Source organism: Saccopteryx bilineata, chromosome 3, assembly GCF_036850765.1.
Source record: "Saccopteryx bilineata isolate mSacBil1 chromosome 3, mSacBil1_pri_phased_curated, whole genome shotgun sequence".
Classification (NCBI taxonomy): Eukaryota; Metazoa; Chordata; class Mammalia; order Chiroptera; family Emballonuridae; genus Saccopteryx; species Saccopteryx bilineata.
This window is the reverse complement of record NC_089492.1, coordinates 27,415,813-27,425,927: the sequence shown is the minus strand read 5'-3', so window position 1 is coordinate 27,425,927 and position 10,115 is coordinate 27,415,813. Positions and strand designations below refer to the sequence as shown.

Below are 10,115 nucleotides of genomic sequence, written 5' to 3'. Positions count from 1 at the left end.
ATGTAAGCCCATTAAAGGACTGTGAGCAAGGGAGAAGCTTGACGTAATTATTTCCTGTTCTTTTGTCACATGTAGACAAAAGACTATGAGGGAAAAAGAGAATAAATACGAGGCCAGATAGGATGAATACATTGTCCTTAAAAGAAGAAATGAAGAGGTTATCAAAAGAAACGATGAAAAATATGACAATCTGGTAGACACTATAGTAAAAGTAAAGAGGATAAAGAAGAAAGGAGCTCAAGCTGCGGTGGGGAGTAGGGAGGTCAGAAGAGAGGGTAACAGAGTGGAGAGACCTGGAATCTGGAGCCTGAACACTTGGGTCTGAACTCCAAGTCTGTCCCTTATTATCCATGTGCCTTTGGAAATGCTACTTAACATCTCTAAGCTAGTTTCCTCATTTTAAAAATAGGAATGATGCTATCTAATCATAGAGTTGGGAGAGTCAAATAAGAAAACATCTCAATTTTTGTCACATAGTAGATCCTCCAAATATATTTGTTCTTTCCCTTATATCCCTGATTGAAGTTAAACTTTATTCATCCCTTTTTAATAACAGGAAATCCCTAAATACCATTATTTAGAAACATGTGTAACTTTGTCATGGAGACTTTGTTGTAGTGGATCAATAATTATAGTCTGTTGTTGTTAATTATTATATTCTCTAGTAATTCAAGGAGACTTCTAAAAACTGACCTAACTATGGCATTTCTGGAAGAGATTTCCAGGCAAACTGTGTGGCGTGGTCAGATCACCTTAAGGGAAATTTCTGTGGCAAGCCCTATTGACCAGATGGCTCAGTCGTGGGTCCACTGAAATTGTGAACTGTTAGCAGGCACACTGTCAGGCAGTTTTCATTGTCTGGAACACTATAGGGCTTTAAGGTAATCAAGGCATAAAGTTTATAGGGCTTTATGGATTAAGGTCACAGCCCCTTAATGAATACATAATGACCTAAAGATGATTCTCATTTGCTCATCCAAAAGGAGAAATGGAGCAACAGAAGGGAGGTGGCTTTCATTTCCATTGTGCTGTTCTAAGTAACTCCAGGACTCACTGCAATTTCCTGTCAGGGCTTTGCTTTTAGTACAGCTTCCTGTTCATGCAACATGTAGGAAAACTGAACAGGTTTCTAAAAATCAGAATGAACTCATCCCTGGCAGGGTGGCTCAACTGGTTAGAGCGTTGTACCCATACGTCAAGGGTGCGAGTTCAATCCCAGGTGAGGGCACATATAAGAATCAACTAATGAATGCATAAATAAGTGGAACAACAAATCAATGTCTGTCTGTCGGTCTCCCCATACCTCCCTCTCTCTAAAATAAAAAATCAATCAATAAAAATAATTTGAATTAGAATAAACCCCATTCAAGCAGTTGGAGATAAAATGTTAACATCTCCAAGAAAAAGTTATAACTCCAGGCTCAGTCCTTCATACTGTTAGAACCACTTTGTTAAACACTGGACACATGGCCAAACCAAAATGCTGTTGGTACAATATTGATGTAACACGAAAAGAAAATGGGTGCAGGGCATGGAGGAGAAGGACAGGTGAAAGGAGGTATGAAGACCAACTCTCACCGGTTAGGGATAAAACCGGCTAGTGCTTCTACATCAATCAACAGTTTTTCTCATCTTCCCAAATGACACCAGTGCTCAGTTGAAAGCTGTGGCCATTGAATTGTTCAGATATTCCAAATAAAACACATTATCATATCACTCTCTCATTTGCTCTATGTTGCTGAGTCAGGTTATATCTAACTGCCCTGTGGCCACACAAAAGGGAGAATTTTAATAACAGATGTGTTGGTCCCTTCGTGGAACTGATTATGTCAGATCTTACCAATGATCATACTTTCTATAGTATAAGAGATAAATTATGGCAAAAAAAAAAAGAATGTTCCTCTGTCTCTAAGGTATTTTAATTTAAAAAAAATGATCTTCAAATCATTCCTATGAAGATTTTAATGAAACTACAAAAAATACAGATCATTAATAACTTGTCCAAATAGAACTAGACTTTGCTCATCTACCTGTGTATTCAGTAGATATACTGTGCAAATATAAGTTTTAGAAAATTTCAGTCCATAAACTTATCAAAGAAAATGAAAAGATGTTACTTGCTATATGTACTACACAACTTGTACATAACACTATTAAAAAGAGGGGCATGTGATTTGCTTACCTATAATATTGAGACAACTTTCCAAATGTAATCTTTGGTCACTTTTCAAGTTCCTTAAAATATGTAGAGCACTTAATGAGATTATTGACTTTATAAAAATAGAAGAAGATTGCCTCCTTAGACATATGCCTACAAGATGAATATCTTTGTTCCCAGACATAAAAAAGATGTTAAAATTGTTTAATATCAAATAAAGAGATTATAGGAATTAAAATAAGTTGTTGCCTGGTCGCAACATGGCGACGCCCAGGATGGGCAGAGCATCGCCCCCTGGTGGGCAGAGCGTCGCCCCATGGTGGGCGTGCCGGGTGGATCCCGGTCGGGCGCATGCGGAAGTCTGTCTGACTATCTCTCCCTGTTTCCAGCTTCAGAAAAATGCAAAAAAAAATAAATAAATAAAAAATAAAATAAAATAAGTTGTTGCATCTGAGGAAAAGAATATTATCAAAATATTGTTAAATCTTCCTCATACATGATTTTTAAAATTAGTCCTACTCTTAATTGCTGCTAATTGTCCTGCTGACTAGCTTTTTGCTTTGGTTTAAATAATAGCATTTATATAAAGAAAAGAATACAGAAGTTATTTTTTTTTCTCTCTCTCTTTTTTTTTTTTTTCTGAAGCTGGAAACAGGGAGAGACAGTTAGACAGACTCCCACATGCGCCCGACCGGGATCCACCCAGCACGCCCACCAGGGGCGAAGCTCTGCCCCTCTGGGGCGTCGCTCTGCCGTGACCAGAGCCACTCTAGTGCCTGGGGCAGAGGCCAAGGAGCCATCCCCAGCGCCCGGGCCATCTTTGCTCCAATGGAGCCTTGGCTGCGGGAGGGGAAGAGAGAGACAGAGAGGAAGGGGGGGGGGGTGGAGAAGCAAATGGGCGCTTCTCCTATGTGCCCTGGCCGGGAATCGAACCCACGTCCCTTGCACGCCAGGCCGATGCTCTACCGCTGAGCCAACCGGCCAGGGCCAAATACAGAAGTTATTATAACTTGAAATAAACATCCATTTTCTATATCTTCAGGTTAAAGCATTAATACACATTAATACATAAATTATTTATTATACACTACATATAAGCTATGTCCCAGGTTAGCACTCTAACCGTCCACCCTTGCTCGCTCCCAGGCCAATCCCGTGCCCTCACGAACCCAGTGTTCCCAGGAGAACTCTCCAGTGCACCTTCATACAACTCCCCGTCAGCCAGAGTCCAATTCTAGGGAACCCAATGACAATGACCAACATAGGAGTGGCTCCTCTTTATGAATGTAAAGTCTAGAGCAGTGGGAGTCAACCTGGTCCCTACCGCCCACTAGTGGGCGTTCCAGCTTTCATGGTGGGCTGTAGCGGAGCAACCCACTTTCTGTAGGATGATGTGGCAGCATGTGCGCATGTGCAGATGATGACATAACACCGTGTATACAGCAAAGCAGCCCACGGCCATGCCAGTTGAGATGTGGACGGTACAGAGGAAAGTTCAGTGTGTTCTGTGGCTCGCTAAATTTGAATCCGTGACCAAAGTACAACGTGAATATCGGTGCGTTCATAACGAAGTGCCTCCACATAGGAATAACATTACTCAGTGGGATAAGCAGTTGAAGGAAACTGGCAGTTTGGTGGAGAAATCCTGTTCTGGTAGGCCATCAGTCAGTGACAAGTGTGTAGAGGCTATACGGGATAGCTACCTAAGGAGCCCTAAAAAATCTGTGTGTGAGCCCACATCGAACTGCACTGAATAGGCATGAAACTGGGAGAGTTTTCCTTTTATTTGGTGCAGATTTCACATTTCTGTCATCTTTTGTTGATTTCCTGTGACCGGTCAAAAGTGCATCATGACTTTACAGACACACTGTATAAATAAAAAGATAGATTTAACTATAATAAGCTGTTTTATAAAGATTTATTCTGCCAAACAGCGAAAATCCCACATAAGGTACTTGGTAAGTATGATAATTATTATTATATGCTTTAACTTGCTGTAACTCTGCTTTATAAATTTTATAAAGTAAAGTTACTTCCCTACTTTATAAATCACCATTACTGTGGAACCGGTGGGCAGTTAGAAAATTTTACTACTAACAGAGATACAAAAGTGGGCGGTAGGTATAAAAAGGTTGACTACCCCTGGTCTATCAGGAAAGAAAAACAGCGAACATGTCATTCCAAAAAAAGTGTGCAAGAGAAAGGGCAGAGGCCTAAAGAAAGTAGAGCAGGGAGAGCCAGTCCGGCCAGGAAAGGCTTCCCCGAGGAAGGGACAGCCTGTGAATCCCTGGTGGCTAGGGAACAAAACCATCTGCAAGCTCGAGTGTCCTGCACCAAAATAAGTCCGCAGTTGCAAACCAGTTGCCTGCAAGACAGAGTCCAGCTGAATGCATACTTCAGCCATTATAATGTCTTATAAAGTCAGGCCTAACATGGTCTTTTTTTTTTTTTAAATCAGGAGATTTTTTACTTAAAAGTTGAATTTCTAGTCTCTTTTGAAAAATAAGAAATGTTAAAACACTGGGTTTAAATCCCACCTTACAACAATCAGCTGGAAATGAGTAGCCACTGGCTGCTTTAAACGACAGAGGCCTTCCCAGTTCACATCGTCCCTGTCCTTCCCGAGAGCTGCCCTCCACGGAGACCGAGTGGCACACGAGCTGCGTATCTACATGCAAGCTATTCCTTGCAGTAGAGGCCTATTTCTTTTCCAAATGAGAAAACCAAAGGATTGAGTGTCCGTCCATATCCAGCTTACTTTACTTGAGGTCACTTTAGGCATCTGAGTGTGTGATGTGCATCATAAGCCACTCTCAGATAAACAAAGGTCTCTTTATGTTTAAAAATTAGAGAGCATTTTTGCACAAGAGCTGTAGTTCAGAACCTATAAGGCAGCTCCCTCACCTAACCACACCCCCTCCCCGAAGTATTTCTAAACCGAATTCCTTTCTTGATGTATTTAACCTGGCTGACCTTTTTTGCTGAGGTAGAGGTCTCCAGCTGGCGCTGCCATTCTGCCAGCCTACTCCTGTGCTCCACTCAGCATATGTCCCTGGAACTAGGCTTAGAATTACTCAGCTTTCGTTTGGGGTGCATCTCCTGGCCAGAGGACTCCAGGTGCCTTGAATACGTGCCCTAGGATGCCAAGATAGTCCAGGGAGATGCAGTAAGAAAATGTTAGCACTTCTACTTACAGTTTTTATCTTATAAAGAAAGAAATGAACATGTCTAAACATTAAACCTATAGCTCGACACTGGTATCTTCACTCCTTCCATGGGTTTGGCTAGCATGGGTCCAGGTTGTCTCACACATTTTTTTAACTTCAATTCACTTGTGACACGTCGTAATTTGCATTTGTCACTTTGGTGAAGTGATTGCCCAAGCAGTAAATAGAAAGGCAATAGAAAGGCAAAAGCAGAAACATAATTGATGACATAGATGACTATGTTTAAATATACTATGTTGACTCCGATCTTTCCAATTTGGAGACCCATTCTCACTTTCTCCCAGGGTTTTCAGTGGTTCCATCCCTCCCCTTTCCCTTAGGAAGTTCCCTTTTACATACTAGTAAATAGCCTCACCTCCCCATCTTTCATCAGTTTAAAAAGATTTCCCCTAGATATAGCAAACCTTCTGGAAACTATCCTTCTGCCTCTCTGACCAGCTCTGATAAGATTCCTTTTAAAGTCCCCTCCTGCTTTTAAGAAACAAGTTATCGCCTATCACTTTTGCTTTGTGTTCAGATAGAACTGAGCTGGCATCCTAACTTCACTATATGTTCCTGGTCAAGTTATTTAACACTAATAGAGCCTCAGGTTTCTTATCTAGACAAATACTAATTTTGCAAGGTGGTTGAGGGATCATGTGAAGTGTCTACCACTTTATATACAATAACAATGAAGTAATTATTATAACAAGGAAAGACTTATCTGCTATAGTATTTTAGAATTTCTCTTATTTAATCTTGGTCATTTACCTTCTTCCCAGAATAATTTCTGAGAGAGAGAGAGAGAGAGAGAGAGATTTTGATTGAACCCAAATAACACAGAAATACTTCCAAACATCCAGCTCTACAGCTCTTAGCTGGCTGGCCATTGTAATAAAGGGCTCAGAAGGAAACTTTTCTTTGCTGCATAAATTCTAGAGCCATCCAAATAGAATATTAAACATTGATTTTAGTTCCCATGTACTCAACTTGCATCTCGTTTCCTTGACAGCAGGATTTTTTTTTTTTTTGGAAGAGTAATGAGTAATGGAATGTCTGGGGCAGATTTTGGACACAGGAGATAAACTCCAAGTGTCTAAACTTGCACATATATCAGCCTATATCTCTTTCTGATCTTCCAAGTAGAAGTACATTCCTCTGGTTTATCCTCACTTGATCTCTTCCATTTTCCCACTGAGGACTGACCAGACTCGACTTTAACCATACCCTCGATAGCAGAATGAATTCTATCGTCCCTTTTGGAGGGGTGTCATTTGTCAACTAGAATAAGGGCCTCGATTGTAATGAGGAAGCCCTGAATATTGAAACTGTCTATCAACACCTCCCTCTTGGCTCGTGCCTGACACCCGAGCACAGCGAGCTAGGTGTCAGAGGTAACATTCCTGCTGCAGGTTTCAATACCCTCCATCATGACCTCTTGACTCTGCTTGATGACTTCCATTATTTGTTTCTATATACTGAGGAAAGTGAGATTTTTTTTAAGCATCCAGGAGGCAAAAAACAACCAATAGGATGCTGCCTAGAACTCAAAAAGAAAGGGATTGAATATCACCTTATTTGCTTTAATTCCTGCTATTCCACAATATACAATATCCTAGGGTTGGGCTTGCTGACTTCCTGGACCCCATTTACTTTTTTCCCCCTTTTTTTAAAGAGAGAGGAATGGAGAGAGATGAGAAGCATCAAATCATAGTTGTGTCACTTTAGTTGTTCATTGATTGCTTCTCAACCTGCCTTGACCCAGGGGCTCAAACCGAGCCAGTGATTGCTTGCTCAAGCCAGCAACCATGGGCTCAAGCCAGCAATCTTGGGCTTCAAGCCAGAAACTTTGGGCTCAAGCCAACGACCATGGGGTTATGTCTATGATCCTACACCCAAACCAGCGACCCCATGCTCAATCCAGAGAAGCCTGCACTCAAGTGGCGACCACAGGGTTTCAAACCTGGGTCCTCAGCATCTCAGGCCAACGCTTTGTCCACTGCACCACTGCCTGGTCAGGCTCATTCATTCTTATTTTTAAGTGATTTTACTTTTTATTGTAAAACATGTCATCCATAAGAAAGAATGTATAGATCATGTATATTCACATTAAAAAACAATTGCAAAGCAAACACCCAAGTTCTTACACAAACCTCATTATGCAATGAAAGAACATTCACATCGCAGAAGACCTTCACTTTCCTTTCCAACTTGTAACCACAATTCTAACATTTGTGATAATCATTATTAATAGTTTTATCACTTAACAATGTGATTTTGTTTTGCCTGTCTTAGAATTTTCTATAAATGGAACAATGGCTTTTATCTTTGTGACTTCCTTATTTCATCCCATGTTGTTTGTGAGTTTCATCCTCATTGATCTATAGGTATACAGTAATTACTTGATTCTTTGTATAGTAATCCATTACTATACTGTCCATAAGCACTTTGCTCCACTTCTGCCTTCACACTTTTGTCCCAGTCTTGAAGACTCTTTTTTCTTCTCATGTATTTAATTCTCTCAGAATATCAATATTAGCCCTGGCCGATTGGCTCAGTGGTAGAGCATCGGCCTGGCATGCAGGAGTCCCGGGTTCGATTCTTGGCCAGGGCACACAGGAGAAGCGTCCATCTGCTTCTCCATCCCTCCCCCTCTCCTTCTTCTCTGTCTCTCTCTTCCCCTCCCACAGCCAAGGCTCCATTGGAGCAAAGTTGGCCCGAGCACTGAGGGCTCCATGGCCTCTGCCTCAGGCGCTAGAATGGCTCTGGTTGCAACAGAGCAACGCCCCAGATGGGCAGAGCATCGCCCCCTGGTGGGCATGCCAGGTGGATCCTGGTCGGGCGCATGCGGGAGTCTGTCTGACTGCCTCCCCATTTCCAACTTCAGAAAAATACAAAAAAAAAAATCAATATTGTTCTCGCTGGTTTTTCCTTATGAGTTTACTGTTCATTCTCTGAATTACTAATGCATATCTTCATTAATTAATCTAATACTTTGAGTACTTGCTAGTGAGAAATTAGACTCAATACTATTCAGTTTAATATTCAGTCTGACTCACAATTTTTTTTTTAACCAACAATGTCTGGCTCATACTAGGGCTCAGTATGTACTAATCCTTGGTTGAGAGTTATAACAATAATTGTAGTAGTAGTAGAGTACTTGCTAATATTTATTGTGTATTTACTATGTGCAAACCAGAGTCCTAAGAGCTTAGAAGTATTAATTAATCCTCACAACAATACTATAATATGTGCTTATCCTCTTATGGATGAAATAACTAAGACCAGGGAAATGAGGTAATATGCCCAAAGTTATATAGTGAGTGTTAGAATAAAAGGGGTAGCAGAAAATTAAACATATTCAGTTTAGTTATTCCATGCTGATTTACAAAGTTATAGTCACAGTAATAACATTAATAGTAACAGCTATTACTTGTTGAGTATCTTCATTCTGCCAAATATTGAATTCAGCCACCTACATGATCTCATTAATTCTCTCACAGCGATTCATTATGATGAGTACTATATTTCTAATTTAAAAGCTAGGGGAGAGTCTCCAAATTTTTCACCTTTTGCTAGTTGGGCTAGTTGGCTCCTGTTACTGCAAAAGTGACTCACTGCATCTCATCTCTGATACTTTTACATCTGGAGATCTTCCTATTTCTCTAAGCTCTTCTATCTAGATACTTAAGCATGGCCTTTTTTTTACAATCTAGATCTTTGGTTTTTCTCTCTCTCATTCAACTCAACAATATAAGTGTGGATTCAGCTTGACCCTTAAGCCTGCCCTGCCCCAAAGCATTTAATTCTAAGGAACCTTCACCAGAGCCTGAGGGAAAGTATGCATCCTTGCAAATGTCACCTGAGACACTCCACACAGAGACTCTCTCTCCTCTTCCTTCCTCCATGAATCTCTTTATTCAGAACAGCCCTGATTCTTCCACCGGTACCAGTGTGATAACCGACTTCTGTAGAGAACGGTACGGTGAAAAAGGAGGAGAGAGTCCAGGTCAAGAAACAAAAGATCAGAACCATCTTCTCACAGACCCAGCTCCGTGTACTCAATGAAACATTTAAGAGACAGAAATATCTAAGCCTACAGCAGATGCAAGGACTTTCCAACATCCTCAACTTTAGCTACAAACAGAATAAGACCTGGTTCCAGAACCAGAGAATGAAATGTAAGAGGTGGCAGAAATACAATGGGTGAAAGAATAACAACCGAGTGAGTCAGATGAGCTCAGCCACCACAGAGTACCTGGGCCTCTCTCCCTATGAGGGATGCCTCGTGAACACGGCTGGAGACCTTTCAATGTGGAACAAGCAGACCTGCCGTAACCTAACTTGGAGAAACCATTCCTGGAACAGCCCATCTTGCAACTAACATTCCTGGAATAGTCAGACGTGGTGCCCTCAGGACTGGAACAACCAGTTCTACAGTTATGGAGAGGAATCTCTGCAGCCCCCTAGCTTCAGTGCCTGTCTCCACTGACTGGCATTCTATATTTAGTTTTATCTTTTACAGGACATCATATAAATGGAATCACATGGTATATGAACTTTGAATCCAGCTTCTTTCACTTAGCATAATGCATTTGAGATTAATTCATGTTGTTGCAAGGATCAGTAGTTCATTCTTTTTTATTGATGAACAATATTCCATTGTATGAATGCTTGTTTATCTACAACCCCAACTGATGGACATTTAGATTATTTATAGGTTTTGGTACTTAGAAATAAAACTGTTATAA

General features: G+C 40.9%; 1 pseudogene; it reads left to right on the top strand.

The window, feature by feature from the left end:
* Positions 1-9,057: 9,057 nt before the first annotated feature.
* LOC136329741 (homeobox protein NANOG pseudogene) lies at positions 9,058-9,856 on the top strand (annotated as a pseudogene).
* The last annotated feature ends 259 nt before the right edge of the window (positions 9,857-10,115 follow it).